This window comes from Electrophorus electricus, chromosome 1 (genome assembly GCF_041902795.1).
Source record: "Electrophorus electricus isolate QZ-2024a chromosome 1, ASM4190279v1, whole genome shotgun sequence".
In the NCBI taxonomy this organism is placed as follows: Eukaryota; Metazoa; Chordata; class Actinopteri; order Gymnotiformes; family Gymnotidae; genus Electrophorus; species Electrophorus electricus.
In genome coordinates, this window is record NC_137497.1 from 22,307,901 (window position 1) to 22,325,497 (window position 17,597).

The 17,597-nt window shown below is 39.2% G+C and overlaps 1 protein-coding gene across 2 annotated transcripts in view; it reads right to left on the bottom strand.

Moving 5' to 3' along the window:
* Positions 1-3,944, bottom strand: part of LOC145657472 (NACHT, LRR and PYD domains-containing protein 3-like) — a 69,786-nt gene extending 65,842 nt beyond the window's left edge. For both annotated transcript variants that reach the window (XM_081712321.1, XM_081712322.1), the window contains exon 1: positions 3,266-3,944. The gene's annotated coding sequence lies outside the window, so the exon portion shown is untranslated. The remainder of the gene's footprint in view (positions 1-3,265) is intronic.
* Between the last annotated feature and the right edge of the window lie 13,653 nt (positions 3,945-17,597).

The following is a 17,597-nucleotide window of genomic DNA, read 5'->3' on the forward strand; positions in this document are numbered from 1 at the left end:
TACACACAGAGTGAATCACACTGAATCAATGCCTGATAAAACTCACATCAACATATTAAAAATAAAACACATGATGTGAAACATGAACCATACGTAAACACTGATATTAACAGGGTGGGTGGAGAACTGAAACAGTGATGATGACAGAATACTGAACAGACTGTTATGGCTTCATTAAAATATTCCACTGAATAACTGTTATGGCTTCATTAAAATATTCCACTGAATACACAAAAACAGTTATACACACAAAAGTTATTCTTAATGAATTTAGAATTAACATTATACCCATAAAGCTGTGCACCATCATTTGTTTTATGTCACAATATTTCAAACATTTTAAATCATAAATCTCCATGATGCCCAATCAGACATTCCAAAGGTCCTCAAAGTGCCACAGAGGAAGATGGAGGCGTTTTCTGAGAGGTTCTACTGTACTGTTTTCACACAGTGGGAAACTGGAATCTGAATGCTTTCAAATGTATTTATTAGGGCTGTCAGCCTTAACACTCATGATCAATTTAAAAACATTAACGTTTTGTTTTTTTACACAAATGAACCATATTTCCAAGTTTGACCCCAGCGTCTTCCCATAAATCCCGCATGGATTTTTACCAGGCTGAATTACTGACAAGAGTGACCACGGATAATACGATGACTGAGGAGACAACATCCGTTGTGCTGAATGGCAGCTTCCTTGTTATTCAATTAATCTGAGATGTTAAAGAACAAATGGAATCCTTAAACCAGTGTATCATGCATTCATTTATTCCAACACTACACATGTATTTGTTTTATCCCCCAAAATACAAGTAAATACTAGTATTGTAATACTGTATTAAAATGTTAAACTTCATGATTAATAATGATAATCTATTTTTATTGATTAACTTGATTAATTTTTTAATTAATTGGCACCACTAGTATTAATGAATTAATATTATATATATTTGTCCTTAATCAGTCTACATCAGCTGTTCACTACATTTACAGTACACTATAGGTGGTGGTATCTTTGTCATAATACATAAAGGAAGTACATCTGCCAGCTGATATGAAACAGTATTACCAGAGGAGAAATATGCTAAAACATGAAAGTGAAACTAAACCTATACAGAGAGCACATGGAGTAGCATGCCTGCTTGTTAGTAACTGTAAACATCAACTAACATTTTTTTTTTATCACAAAACACCAATATGAAAAGAAGATGCCTGACTTACATTTTATCAATAACACAGAGTCTCTGAGTTTAGCACAGAGTTTTACTGTGTGGGAAACACTCAGCACTGCTTCCTGCAAGAAATGACGTCTGAACTCATGCAACCATACAACCGATATATTTAGCCAATTACACAGAGTTTAACTGGATATTTGACCAATATCTTTAGCTAATGACACAACATTAATCTGGATAATCGATTGATATATTTAGCCAACGACACAAAGTTTAACTGGATAAATGTATTATAAGGAAAAAATGTAATTCAATAATATTCACTCATAATTCTTCCAACACTTCTGGGCCTTTAGAACAGAAGCAATCTGTCAATGATCTCCACAGTGACCACTTTTCCTGATAATTCTATTCTGTGAAACAACAAAATCTAAACTACTTTGCCTGGATATTATTGTGGTGGGTTATGCCAGGTTATCAATACATAAGATCAATAAATATTTCAGACCAATCACCACACAACAAACAAAGAAACAAAAGACGTTTCTGTGTTTAGTTGTGTTCTGTAAGGCATTTCAAATTCTAGGTATTTCAGTTTCATGTGTAAGACATGAAATTTAGAAAGATAATCTATTAACAACCAGTATGTTTACTGAGATAAATAACCACATGGGTTGTGTGGGTTCACATGTACTCTATAGGTTTGTGTGGGTTCACATGTACTCTGTAGGGTTGTGTGGGTTCACATGTACTCTGCAGCATTGTGTGGGTTCACATGAACTCTGTAGGGTTGTCTGGGTTCCCATGTACTCTGTAGGGTTGTGTGGGTTCCCATGTACTCTGTAGGGTTGTGTGGGTGCACATGTACTCTGTAGTCTATGAAGTGCAGACCTATTTAGTGAATTGTCTGCGTGGAACAGGTTTTATCTACAGCAGAAGGAAGTGTTGTGAATGTAGATAATTATGATTATGGATAATGAAGATCAATAAAGTAAAATAAAGGAACAATTTATATATTTATTATTATTTATATTTATATTATAAAATATTAGTTGTTATGCTGTTTTGTGGCTTCTTCTCTTCCCAAATTACCTCCTCAGTCTTGGAAAAGATTCATTCACATAGTACACTTTTTGCTGGTATGCACAGGTATTTTTACCATTATATAAATGTGTGGATATACAGCACATCACTCCTGTCAGTAAACCAGAGGATCTCTCTCTACACACACTTTCTATATATTAATGTCACTGTATCTATCCTACCTACTGCTCACTGGATGTCTCTCATTAGCCTATCAGTCAATATGTCCCATCAATAACCTTCTATCTAGACAACACTGAATCTCTCCATCTCTCAAATTCTCTATTCTCACAAAATCCTCAAAGTTGGGGTGTGTTTTCTTGACTTATAAGCATTCATAGAGTTTGTGACTGAGACAGATGTGTGATCAGGTTTGTTTCAGACACTGTCAGTCAAAGACAGGAGCGGCAGGTTCTGTATCACACCTGTAGAAATACAAGCTTCGTTTAGCCAAGGTCACGTGACATGGCCGTTTTGAGCCACACTTCAGATCAGTGTTTCAAAACGCTGCGCTTCAGAAACTCCAAACAAGCTTAGAAACGCCAGTGTCGACCGTGCCATCCCAAACTATAGTTAATAATAGAGATAATTAACTATACAGGGAATCTGAACTGTCCACTGAGGATTTGGACAACACTACAAAACGGCTGAAACTGAACAGAAAACTACCTGTAAAAAACAAACGTTACAGTAGCAACTTTGAGTTTAGGCCAGAAGACTTTCAACTGGGACCATTTGGAAATATCACTGACTAACTAAGAGCTTGAAATCGAGTTTTACAATAACTGACAATATATATCTGGCCCCTTTAAATTATTTTAAATATATCTACGCAATCGTACTGGGCGTTAGCCATTTTAGTTGCATAACTTCCCCAGGACTTTAATCTTTACATTTAATCCGCCTTTGGCTTGACCTACGAATTAACCTAAACAGAACTATGTACTTACAAAACACGCTGTTTAAACTGCACCGACATCGCATTTTTACAAATAGAATTAACTTACCGTGAAATATTTTTAAACGCTCGTATATTCAATACGCTCAACCTTCAACAACGGCGACTGCTCAGAAAATACTTTCGTTTTCTTGAGAAAGGTGAAAAGTACAGGAACACCTGTGGGTAAGAGGAGGGCGGAGCACATGTCAATCATTTTCGACTGAAGACAATTACACAACCGAGTTCTTATAACAGTCATTCTTATTAAGTTAATCAGCAGGCAAAGTTAGCTGTCCATCATTTTGCTGCAGCCAATCATACAGTAGTCTATACAGCCAATGGATTCACAGTCCCTCCTACACGGATTTGTTTTGCGGCTGCGCTGAGAGTAAATCTCCACTATGTCGGCACGTTGAAACACTTCGGAACTTAACAAACCACTTTGTTTGTAGATCCAAGACAACAGTAAGAATAAATAACAACTGCATCACTGGCAGTGCTCTTCCATTAGAAGAAGGAACCAAACATGTTCCTCATCATATGAAAACTGGATTAATGAAGTGAGCCATCTACGATTGTGTTAAGAATATGGAAAGCCAAAGTGGTCAAACTTCACCTGAAACAACGCATTTTGTTTGTAAAACGGCGAAAAAAGCGGCATTTTGGACGTTTTATGATCGCAAAGTACAGCGTTGTTTTTCTCTATTTTTATGGTTTACGGTTTTTGCAGCATATTTTACAGCATAGAGAAAAATAACACTGTTTGTATGTCAGTTTAAAACGCCATAAAAAGCACTGCTTTAAGTGTTCTAAAACGATCTTAATCAGCTGATTCACCAGTGCTGAAGTTTGTTTATTTTTGGGATTCACATATGTGTTTATTCACTCTATAATTTATTAATTCATACAGTTATTAGCTAACTAGCTAGCTAGAAGTTTATTAGAATGACTAGTTGTGACCATGGTTAGGTACTTCGGACATTGCACTTTAAATGGGCAAGTACTTTAAAACAATTTTTTTTTGCTTTGTGTATTTAGTACAAATACACAGTACTGTACTGCAGTTTATCTGAATGCTGCTAAATAGACCGGCTGTGCTTGTTTCTGTAGACATCATGGATTTTTAGCTCGCTATTTAGGTGTAATGCTTAAGTACTCACATATGTACTTAATCTCATATTATACTTGTGTAATATTGTATAAGTTTATACAGTTTAGTAGAATTGTACTAATATAGCAAAGCCCCTAAAAGTAAGATTTTACTTAATTCTGGGTTTGATTTTATGAACATTTGGTAAAAATTTCATAGAGCAACATTTCTGCTTGGGCTATGCCCCGGTTCGCTTCATAGTATAGACTCACACTAGATCGTAACTGTATTCACGACAGGGTGCATGTGGGTACTTAAAAGTCTTAATTTATCTGAAATGACATTTTACAAATTTAATGAACTGATAAGTCTTCAATTGTCTTAAATTTTATGCTTCACTGTCATTCAAATATGTAAAATAAATTCCAATGACTAACACGGCTATTTCTTAGTTGCCCAGTCACCCAATGTAAATCTGAAAACTCTCTAGTGAAGACAACAAGTGACATTTGATATACTGGTTAAGAAATTTGATATAACTGGTTAAGAGATTTGTAGTCTAAATTTGTTTCAATAATTAATCATATGTCAGGGAGTAAAACATTCTCACTTCCTCACTGCACCTGGAAAAGACAGCTAGGAAACAGGAATCATTAGTCAAGCTTTAATATTATCAGAGGAGGAAATCACTCTCTCAACTGACGTAGCTAAGACATTTTTTTTTACCATGACTTAATATTTCTACCTTGTTAGAAATGTGGATATACTGTCCTTGCCAACATTTTCTCCCAGCTGACATGATGCTTATAGATTAGAGTTTAGTCTTTCAGCACTCTAGCTAGATAGTTTGATAGATTACTTAACTGATTATGTCCATCTAGATGAGGAGAAATCTGAGTAGATTTTTAATTTTAATCAAATAACATTTTTTGGTCTTGTTCAATCTGGTTGGCATATACACCATCAAATGGAATTATGAAGCTATCTAGCTAGATAACTAACATTACCAAACTCAAGTCCAAGTGAATAGCAAGCTGTCTTGGATCTCTACAGGAAATTCTAGACAGACTGATTCAATTTAGCACTGTCCATCTCAAAATGTTTCACTCTATTAATAATTGTGTAACTTTCTACATATTTTGTGAATATGGTTTGAAATCCCCTCAGAAATCAGCTTGTTAGCTCCAGCTTTATCTAGCTAGCTACATCTGAACATTACAGGGAAGTAACAGCTCTGCTCTCACTAGGAAAATACTGGAAGAAAGAAAGATAGATCATTTGTTTTAGCTTCTGTCTTCTATCTTCATTGCTTACAATATCCTGCTATCGTTTATGTAGAAAGTGCCTACTTTAACTAGTTTTTTTTTTTTCCTGTCAGTTTCTTGACCACTTGGTTTATTTGGTTTTCTTATGTCTCTTCAAAATGATAAAGCTCCTCAACATTAGTCTGAAAGTATCAGTTTCTCAATTACCATGTTAAAGTTATTCAAAATAACTTTATTTTTGTATATCCTCACTGCAAATTTGGTTTTAAATGACACTGGAAGTAACATTAAAAGTTTTGAAATGTCTTAAATCTGACTTGGGGGTGCCTGCAGACCGTGTCTCTGTGTGTGTGTGTGTGTGTGTTTGTAAGGGTTGGTGTCAGGCCGATGCCCCCTCCGGCCACCAGAGGGAGGCCTTGAGTCAGGCACACCACTAATCAGGTTTAACACCCAACAGCTGGACTAGACCTTATATAGGCCCAGTGACACAGTCCTTCAGTGCTTGGTCTTTGCCAAAGTTTTGAGCCAAGCTTCTAGCTTCAGGTTTTGAGGTCTATGAGCTCTTGTGCTACACCTCACTTCTTGTCTGCAAGGGTGTTCATGTTTTTAGATGTCCCCTCCCCTCTCAAGTTTTCCCCCTTGTGCTACACCTTACTTCTGTGCTGTGAGTGTGTCTGTGTTTTTACACATCCCCTGCCCTCTCCAGTTTTCTCTCTTGAGTGTGTCTCTCTCCCGAGCGTGGTTTCTCACCCAGTAGGCTGTTGGTGTCATCACCTACCTGACCTGGGTTCGAGCCCACCTTACAGAAAGACCCAGCCAAGGACCCAGCTCAACAGTTTGTTCTGGAACAGGTAAAGGTGGCTCTGACTAATCAGGGGGCGACTGTTGGTCAACATGAGCAGGCCCTGCAACAGATCCTCTCTCAGTTACAGGCCCTGACAGACCTCCTGACACAAACACCAGTGCCTCTGGGTCCTCCTAGTCAGGAGGCAGCTGGCGCTGAGGCAGCAGCAGAGCCAGCCCAAATCCTGCCCACCTCACATTCAGAGCCATTGCCCCCTGCCCCTGAGCGCTATGCCGGTGAGGCAGGAGGTTGTAGGGGGTTTCTCCTTCAATGCTCACTGGCTTTTGAGCAGCAGCCATCTTGGTTCCCCACAGAGCGAGCAAAGGTGGCGTACATCATCTCCCTTCTGACTGGGTGGGCTCTGGCATGGGCCACCCTGGTCTGGGAGCACCAAACTGACGTCTGTTCCACTGCAGCAGAATTCGCTGCTGCCCTTAAGCGGACCTTCGGCCATCCAGTCACTGGAGGGAGACGATTTCCCATCTTCTTAACATGCGACAGGGGAGAAGAGCGGCGGCTGATTATGTGAGTGAGTTCCACACTGTGGCGGCTGAGAGTGGATGGAACCCCACAGCGCTGATGGCTGCTGTTCACCAGGGCCTCAGAGAGGACCTTAAACATGAACTGGTCCACCGTGATGCTCCCGCCTCTCTCCATGACCTCATCCATCTGCTCTTGCATATTGACAATTGCGTGTGGCAGAGGCGCAGAACACGGCGACCAGAGATCAGTCGAGGCTCTCTCTGTGTACCTTTAGCCCTGTTCATGTGCATGACCAGCAGGGGGAGTCCGAATCCCAGCTAATGCAGCTCGGACACACCCACCTTTCCCGAAATGAACGCGACGCTCGGATGCGGGAAGGGAGGTGTCTCTACTGCGGAAGCTTGGGTTATCTCCTCCCAACTTGTCCTGAGCTCCGGGGAAAAGACAACATCCGGCAGGGGAGGGAGGACCTCTGACGGACTCGACCAGTCCTCCCTGAGCTCAGGGGTTGTTCCTCAGTACCACAATGGCTTGGGGAGCATCTGAAATACATTTTCTGCAAACATGAAACTCTGTTATGGAATATGGAACTGGATCTGGAATGGAACACACACACACACACAACAAACAAACAAACACAGGATGTAACACTTGAAAAAAGATCCTTTTTTTCTCGTTGGTTAGTGTTTTTCTGTAATAGTTACATGAATGCTTTATTGTCCAAGACAGAAGAGATTATGCTCTCCTGTCAGTCAAGAAATACAAAGTAAACATTCACTCATAAAGCTGGATAGCCTTCATATTACTGGGCTTTCCAGAAAAAAAGATTGATTAAGACTTTGGTTCCAATATAATTTACTCCAGTTATTCTTTTTATGAGCCTATACACAGACAATTTTTCTATATATATTAGTGTTGTCTTAAACTGATTGATTTTCCACAACCAGTAGTTTGCTGAGTGACTTTAAATAAACTGCAGTGAACATAAAATGAAATGCATATTTACCATATATTAGTACTAAAAAGACGTTTCCAAAACATCATATAGTCCAGAGAGCACAGTTTGCATTTTATTTGGTTGTTGCATTCATTTAGTCCTCTGAATATATACACTAGGTGTAAGGTTGTAGTGTGTCTCTGTTTAATCTTGGGCATGTTTGCTCTGTAGAAAGAATTGTGGGAGAGAGGAAAACTCATGAGAAATGTCTGTGTACTAAATGTATCTGACCAAAATGGTCAAGCCTGTAATGGTAGTACTAGCCCATGGACTAATGGGAGTGATGTATAGCTCCATTATTTTGTTCCTTTAATTAGTATAAATATACTTTGTATATTTTTACTGTTCATGTGCAAGTGCAGGAGATCAAATCCAACTTGTGCAAGAGACACATGGTGAGGTCCAAATGCGCCAGCTAACTGACTGATTTATTATATTGTGGTGTAAGTTATGTAGAAGACTATTTAATTTAAAGGATAGTAATTGAAAAAAAAAAGTTATCTAAGGTGGCTGTAACTTTCAACTGGTGCTGAATTTCACTCTTCAGTCATTTATTTGTGCAGTTTGAAAGACTCATTTTTTTCTTTGTGTTTTTCCCTTTATCTGAACACAGATTCATATAGACATGTTTTACACTGTGGTGATCCTACCCTTTAATGGCAATGCATTTTATACTGTAGCTAATTCTCTACAATGAAATTTAGGAGTATAGGTCTTACTTTGAAGACACAAGGCTAATTTGAAATTTGTCTGTATGTCATTTTCAGCAGGAATAACCTGCTTCTCAGGGAACATCAGCAGAGATGAGATGGCCAGTGGCAGAGAGGAGATTGATGAGACCTTCCCTGCACTACCTCGGGATGGACCAGAGAGTCCTGGCAAGAAAAAAAAGATTATTTAGTCCAAAACAATCCGTTCACCAACATGTTTACTGTTGCAGATTGAGTAAACATCCACAGTGTTGGCCAGAAAAGGTCAGTGCACATTTAGATTTAAAAATGTACACCCAGGGGTCTGTTTCAGAAAGTGGGTTTGGTGAAAACTCAGTCGGTTTAGAGTTGAAAGAAACTTGAGGTTTTCTGTTTCACAAAGAGGGTTTGGCTGACTGGGCTCACTGCACAACAACAGGTATGATGAGCAGCCAAGACAAAATGATGCTGTACCTGTAACCCTTAATCAAAACCTGCACAGAGGAAATTGTTTTTAAGATCCAGATTTAAATAATCGCACATAATATGGAGCGGTCACCATTTATAGGATGTAAAAGTAAAAGATGTCAAAAACAGACATCTGTCTTAGAAAAGCAATGTTAATCACCTCAAAAATAATGGACGTGCTAATAGCAGTTTTCCTGCACGCACTGCCTTTAGCAGAATGCGTGCCAACAGTTTGGACTTATTCATCCATGCAGTCTGTACTTCACATATGGACTTGCTATCCAAATGCAACATTTTTTCTTTCTTTTTCAATTTTCATTTGATAAAGCTGTGATTGCGTATGAGGTAATGTAAACCTAAACATTTGTAATTTGCAGGACAACCTCGGCCAACTGAATGTTTGCTGTTTAACACTGAAGCTTGAATATCTGACAACAGTTTAGCAGGCTTGAATATCTCTACAGTTAACCGGACATTGAGAGCGCTTCCAAACGCACACGGCCTTGACAGACACACATGCCTGCTCCCTGCTTTCATAGACCCAGTCAGTGCAAACACCAGGAATTAAAGGCAGAGGCATATCGGAATAGCAGCAAATGAATAAGAACAACAGGTGTCTTTGTAACACATTTCAAGCAGAAACTAGTACTATGTAAATTATCATATATCAGGTTTGTGTTGGTCAAGAGCATGTGCCATAATCGGTTTGTCCGTCTGCTTATGCTGTGGTATCTAGAATGTCTCACAGTCATTAGAAAAATAAGTACCAGAATCCTTTATCGTTTTATTTGAAAGTATGTGATCTGAAATAAATCATCAAATTCTAGGTATTTAGCTCAAAACTAGAGTTGTATTATATAGAATGTCATTAGGTTGAATGGCAATGTAAAATAGTAGCTAGTGGGACCTCTGTGTTCCGTCCCACTCAATGATGCACACCAGGTTGTGGATAAAAGGGGTTTCCTTTTATTTTTCACACTATAACAAGTTCAGCAACCACATTTAATTTCACTGAGGGGTCAGCTAGCAAGCCCACAGGAGGTATGTCTCGCTCTGCCATGCACCTCCCAGTAAATGTTACAACTTTTTCCATAGAAACAATATAATACAATATATAAATTAAAGGAAGCTGTTGTAAGATAGTGTAGTCGTTTGATTATAAATAATGATCTCATAATAATCTTACCTACATATTCTTATACATTTACAGAGTAACATTCACTCATATACTCAAATTCCATATCATACATAGAAAACGTCCATCTCATCCATTGTAGTTTTTTTTCCTGATCAATAATAAAAAAAAAAGAACAGCACCCAGCGATGAACCTCAGTAATTTCAAGCTAACTATAAAACAGCTCAAGTCAGCATTTGCTTGCAGCTAGAACACAAAATGTTCAGATTAATGCAGCTGAGTTAAAAATGAAACACAATGAAATCAAATTAAATTGACTCACTTGCAACAAGCTCAGCAATCACATTTAATTTTACTAAGTGGTCAGCTAGCCGGCCTATACAAAACAGGCTATTGTTAGAAATTCTGCACATGTAATTCACTTAGCTTCACATGTCACACTGCTTATAATTATAAGATACTGTATCCACATTCGTAATAATGTGATGAAATCTGCCAACAATAGTGAGACTGAACATATTAAATAATAAGACAAACTGATCACTTAGTCAACATATTTCTAAATGAGAAGAAAAGTTCTTACAAACAATATAAAGCACACAATTATATATGGGAAACAGTTACATTTGTCATTAAGAGAAGCACTACTTTATAGATAGAAAGCACTACGTATTACACAAATGTCATAACTGTCCTAATATTAATAGTTCAACAGTCTTCCTCTGTCTATTATGCACACTGTACACATGTTAAATATCTGCCTTGCTGTTACAATGAAATGACTTCCGGCACCCTGAAAATTGTTTTACACACACGCAGCTGTAACGAGGTGGCCTGAGTACCGAGGGCAGGGAGCAGGATGCACAGACTCAGTCGACATGGACGAACATTTATTACATACAACATAACGGCACTCACATATAACATGAACATGAATACGTTTAACAATAACGAGACTAATCTTGACATCCACAGGCTACACCAACAATGATCAACAATACTGTACACACTAACAAGGGTTTAAATACACAAACAAGATGAGGTACAGGTGTGTGCAGGCATGGCCATAAACATATACTCCCAAGTCATGTGGCGGGCCAAACCCTGTGACTCGCGGGAGGCGAACGTTCTGTCACAGCAGCCACACTCATACACACACAAGCATAGTGCAACTCTGTGTTTACGCATCAATGATTGAATGTGCAAGTGCATGTAAATGCAAGTTTAAATTATTATGCACAAATGTAAGTAGTAGGCTATTTATGTGAAAATGTTTCATATGTATGTGCAAGTACAGTTTCCCTGATTTCTCTTTAAACGGGCCCTCATAGTTCAGCAGTAATGAGGCTAGTTAGATTTTGCTCAGAATTAAGTACACTTTGGAATGTTATATGTATCACAGTCTCCGGTGGTGAGCCATACATGGTTAATCAATCCAGGTTGAGGAACCTGTTAGAGTCGCTGCATTAATGACATATCTGTTTGCATTGTCAGTTGTTGCTATGGCAGCAATTAAATTAGGAAATTCAAAGAAAAACAACTCATCTACACCCTTGGAACTTTAGAACCCCATATGTCCCGTGTCATAATGTCACACATGAGGGGAATCCCATGAACACCTTTACAGATCAGTCTGTGGAAAGACACTGAAGAGGACAGATCGAACAATGAGGCGTTTCTGGAGCTGGTGTGCTGGAGGTATCGAGAATGAATATATTGATACAAAGGAGGTGGAATCCAGGAGAGACCTAATAAAGAAAACCAAAAGAGCAAAGCAGAAGTGGAATCTGAAAAAATTGAAGATAGAGTGGAAAAAACGTCCTACAGTTGGTATGGATATTTGATTATTTTTTCTGCTTTTTGGCCTTGCCTTTCTAAAAGGATTAATCTAAATATCATTTATAAAGAAACACAGTAAACTAAATAATCTTTACAATGAGGGACAAAAACTGACTTATTGAAAATGCTTTTATCCTCTGATCAGCAGTGACTAAAACTCTCATTTAAAATATGCAACACCACTTGAAGTATTAGTGCATTATTAATTTATTACAAGGTTTTAGGCTCTTGTCAGGCTGTATGTAGTACATACAATATGTGTTCTATATATATCCAGAAGTAATGATACTTGCTCCGGCAGATTTGAAGATGGCCCATGAACGGACTGAAAGGACTGTGGCAGCATGTCTGAGTGAAGTGACTGATGGATATGACCTGTACAGATCAGCCAGGACCAAGCAGAGGCACTCTGTGGCACCTGCTTCACCAGCCCTGAAAAGGGTCAACAAAGACACCAAACCAGGTGTGGATGCAAAGCAGTCAGCCATCTTCCCTCTAGGGCCAAGAGAACATGAGTGGCTTGTGAAGTGTGCAGGACAGCAGGATCAAATCTGCCAGCTTCTGCTCCAGGACATCAAGCTGGCAGAGAAGAGAAACTTCATTTCTGGCTTCACAGTACTTCACTGGGCTGCTAAACAAGGAAACAGTGAAATGGTGCGTAAGATCCTTCTTCTTTCACAGCAAGGTGGGCCAGGGGTTGACGTTAACACCAAGAGCTACGACGGCTACACCCCACTACACATGGCTGCTATTCACAGCCACGAATCAGTCCTGAGTGTTCTGGTGCGTGCTTATGGTGCCAACTGCAACATACGTGACAACAGTGGCAAAAAGCCCTATCACTACTTACACAAGGACACCTCACCCAAGGTGAGAGAGATGCTCGGAGACCCTCACGCTGCGGATTACAAACCCTCAGGCCATGAGCAGCACTTTTCAGATCTGCCCAAAGGGTTCAGCACTTTGAGTAAACTATTTCAGTCCAAGCACAGAAAAATACTCAGATGCGGATCAAGATTCCACTCAGCCTTGAAGCAGCTTCACCAGCCTTGACCAAGATGAGGACAGGATAGACTACATTAATTTCCAGAATGTTTCCCTACAATGAACTTCCCTAATTAAATAGCATATCCTCAAATAAACATTTTCTCTAACTTGTCTTTCACTCCTGATTTCTGTGATCAAAACCTTAAGCTTTGAAAGAAATCATTTGCACATACATGTTTAAAATATATCATAGTCATATCTGCCTTGAACCATTGTCTGTTTTCCTTGAATATTCTCTAATGTTTTGTCTTTGAGTAATGAAATGTTTTTGAGGTCCTTCATCAGCTGTGTAAGCAAAGTGCTTCTGAATTAGTAGTAGGAGAAGCCAGTTTATATATGAAAAATTAGTAGTGTGCTTTATATTGTTTGTAAGAGCTCTTTCTTTGTATTTATAAATGTATAGACTAAGCGCTCAGGTGAAATTAGTGTGACAAAAATGTTCCCACCTATTATGGCTTAAAAGACAATTATTACCTATCCCCAAATATCACTATTTAAATTTGCTCTTGTGTTCCAGTTGTTTTGTTTCCCTCTTTTTGTTCTTTTAATACTATATTGAATTAATTTATGTTTTGTAAGGTAACTCGAGGTAAATGCCTGACACAATCAAAGCCTGAGACTGAGGCAAAGAAGCTATCAATTTGCATGAACACATCTGTTGAGCCTTTCCTTCTTATGTCACCCCTGAGATCAGCAGTTAAAAACTGATTTCAGTAGAGAGTCATTTCAAACAGAAGTAACTTCAATTCTAGAACCCCTCATGAGAAGAATATTGTACTTAAAATAACATCTAATTTTATATGTTTGTCAGATACCGAGTTTGTTAGTCTTTCTAAACTCGATTCATTTGCTCTTCACTACTCAGTCAACTTAAGGTCATCTTCTTTTGGCATTGGTAGAATTTAGATTAGTGCTGTTTGGCCGACAGTAATCACCTGATTTGGTTTTCCAACAAACTGGTATGTATGGCAGGAATGGCAGTATCCAATATCACTCCTAATTGATGGCCAAAACAAATGTTGTAGAATGTGGTGAGTGGTTTTTCTGATACCTCGATGACAAGACAGGGGATGGCCATGGGCTAGTGATAATATGTGTGATCGGTATGACGTGGGAACAACTAACTGGGCTTACACTCCTCATCGGAGTCAGATTGAGCGCATGTCCTTAATAAAATACCATCTCAAATGAAATACGTGTTCTGATAACCTGACGGTTTGTTTTCCCTGTCAACTAACTTAAAGCAATGTGTCAGGGATTCGTCAGATCTCTGAGCAGCAGCTAAGTCGAACTGACTCATCGGATAAGGTAACACGAGGGTGGTCGAAGTGGGCATAACATTGGGCACATGAACGGACACAGCTACTTCCGGATCATCGGTTAGCTTCCCCATAAACATATGAGATAGATCACCTAACCAACCTGCCTGAGCACGGGTTAGCACACAAACAGGAAAGTTCCATACGTGGTCATATAGATGGTGAACAGTCACAAACACTACAATGTGTCAGGAAAAGAGTGTGAAAAATTGTAAGCCACAGGAACAGCAGGACATTTTATAGGGCAACTGAGCTTTAAGGGTCTTGCTTAAGGGCCCAACAGCAGGAACCTGTCAGTGGTGGGATTTGAACCAGCAAATTTCTGATTGGTAATCAAGTACCTTAGCCATTGACTGACACTACTCTGGAAGGTAAAGGCTTCTCTTTATTAAGTAAGAAGTGATAAGACAGAGCTCATCCTGTTGACAGCTAAAGTAATTGGACAACTAATTCACTTTGTTTAGTCTTTGTCAATCTTACCCTAGACAATCCTATTTTGGCTTTTGGACAATGGGAAAAAGCCACACTGAGTAGGACAATAAAACACTGTATCTGCTTACATACATACACACACACACATCAGTTACATGTTCCAAAAGCCTGTTCCTGAGAGCCATAACAACAGAGTCTCCATTCTCCTACTGGACCCCTCAGTTTTCTGCTTGATGTCTGTGTTCAATTTATCAGAATGTTGCCTTAATCTCTCTGGAGAGAGAACTGGTCTAAAACATTATGGGTAATAAACAAATATCACAAAGTAAAACATTTTATTTGCCAACATATTCAAATAATGTCATTCTTTGTTCAGATTCTAAAGCACTGCAGAATGTGAAAGTCAAGACTGCTATGTGTCAGACACTGGAGCCTTTCTGTCTTCAGGCACCCAATGCGAGGTCTCTGCTTATCAGCCATGACATGACTGCTTGACCGCGAGCTGGTCGCCCGAGGTCATCTGCTCTCTCTTCTTGTCTCCTTTACCCCTTCCTTTCTCTTTCTCTCTCTCCTTCTCTCTCTATGCACAGGAGTGGCTCAGGGCTGGCATGGGAACAGCTCATGGCTCGTTCATGCAGAGAACATCTTTACTAACCTGCTTCTTTCCTTTCTATGTAAACCCTTAGAACATTCCTCACTTTTCCCCATCATCCTGTAGATTAGATAGTAGATATAGGACACATACATACTTTATGTTTTCCTCAGTAAAGTGGAACTCTCTTGATACTCCTACCCTGGTGTCAGTGTCTCCTGACTTCTCCGGATCGATCCAGCTACAGAGGACGGCAGGCAGAGGATAACGTAAAGGAGATCGAACCTGAAGTACTGGTCACTTTGAACCAGTTTCTAACGCTATGAACATTACACACACATACAGTCTAAAGTTTAAATGATGTAGCAATTTTGTACAAGTGCCATTGTAAACTGCCTTAGTTCACATTTCTTTCTATGACAAATGACTGCAGCATGCAGTGCCTGAACATCCCTCTCCATGTTGCTGTGAGATGCAATGAGTGCTGATTTGATGAAAGCATATTTGTGTCACACTGTCTCGGTAACATGTGGGGCACAACAAAAACAACCATCTAATAAACCATATATAATGACCTAAATAACTGCTGCAGCTAGGATTAGTAAGCACAACATCCAAACAGTGTCATCTGAAGTCCAGGTTTACCATGCTCTGTGTTGTGGCCTTGACATTATGTGTAATTGAACAGTACCATTAGGTGCACTAAGCCTAGTGTGGTAGTCATATGACGTTGGAGTGTGAGGTTGGCTGACTGACCCTCTCCGACAGGTCACATCATTCCAAACTTTCACTTTCATTGCACATCTGCCATCATTAAGTGCTGCACTGGCCAACATGAAACCCATCCAGGAGAGTAGGTGCCATGTACAAAGTCAAACATACACACACACATACAGTCTAAAGTTTATTTGATGCAGCAATTTTGTGTAAGTGCCATTGTCGACCTTAGTTCACATTTCTCTCTATAATAAATGACTGCAGTATGCAGTGTGATAGATGAGGGCCAGGGTTACAGGCAGCCCTGCAGGCCCGACAGGAACTCATCACTGGGATCAAACTCAGCTCACTCTCCTGCCCTGTACACACCTCCAGTGGCCAGCCAAGTTTTGATCAACACAAAGCACACACAGCACCCAAGCTTAGTATGAGGAAATGTTTGACTGTGAAGGACAACACCTCCTTAATCAGCCCGTAATGTAGCATCAGCAAAACTCTACATCTAAGGGAAGAGAATAAAAGAAAAGAAAAAGAAAAAAGGCAAAGGTCATATACAGCAAACTTGTAGTGTTACCATCTGAACATGATGCACATATAACAAGTTTAAAAGCAGTTTGTGAGAATTTCAAATCACTTCTTCTCATGTCAAGCACCTTTGTGTTTGTTCTTTCCAGCAGGATGGATGTCATGTTTTCTGTTGGAGGCTGTTCACCTGTGACTCCTCTGTAAATACGGAATGAATAAGACTTAAGAATAATGTGAGGTCTTTCACTTCTCTTCTGCCAATCTCCTAGGTGCAGGTTCTACTAGGTTTTGCTGTTATTCTCTATATCTATTAAATACTTGTTAGATAGAACTACATATACGCATTAGTTGGGGAAAACAGTACAGTCTTTGGTAAATGTAGCTTTGAAATTGTCATGTAGCTTATGGCAGACATAAATCAAGCATTCACGTATATGCAAACCATTCATGAAAATATTCAACCATGTTCCTGCATTGACCAATGGAGAACATGAGATGAAACTAAAAAACTCAGCAGGCATCGATCCACAAATCAATTCTTCTTTATATAAAATAGGATAAAGCATGCGTTTCTGTTGGACTTCCATTACATTTCCAAGAAGTCATCGCTACGGAAATGTGGCAAAAGAAGAGCCTTTCTAAAGAATATACATAAACCCCAAGAGAGAAAAAAAATGTATTTACATCAAAGTTGGAGGTGGATTCACACTCCACACCCACTACGGTTGCCAGGAAGACCCATCGCGCTGCAAATACATAAAGCACATTTATCAAAATGACAACACTTGTGATACATTTCACAAACGTGCCGCAAATACACAAAGCAAATTCATCAAAATGACAACACAACCCGGTGCAAATTCAGGAAAACTTACACAACTTCAGAAGTGCTGCAAATCCAGTCACAACAAATTGGAAGTTTGCCACAACAACAGAATGGCTGTTTGCAGAGGACA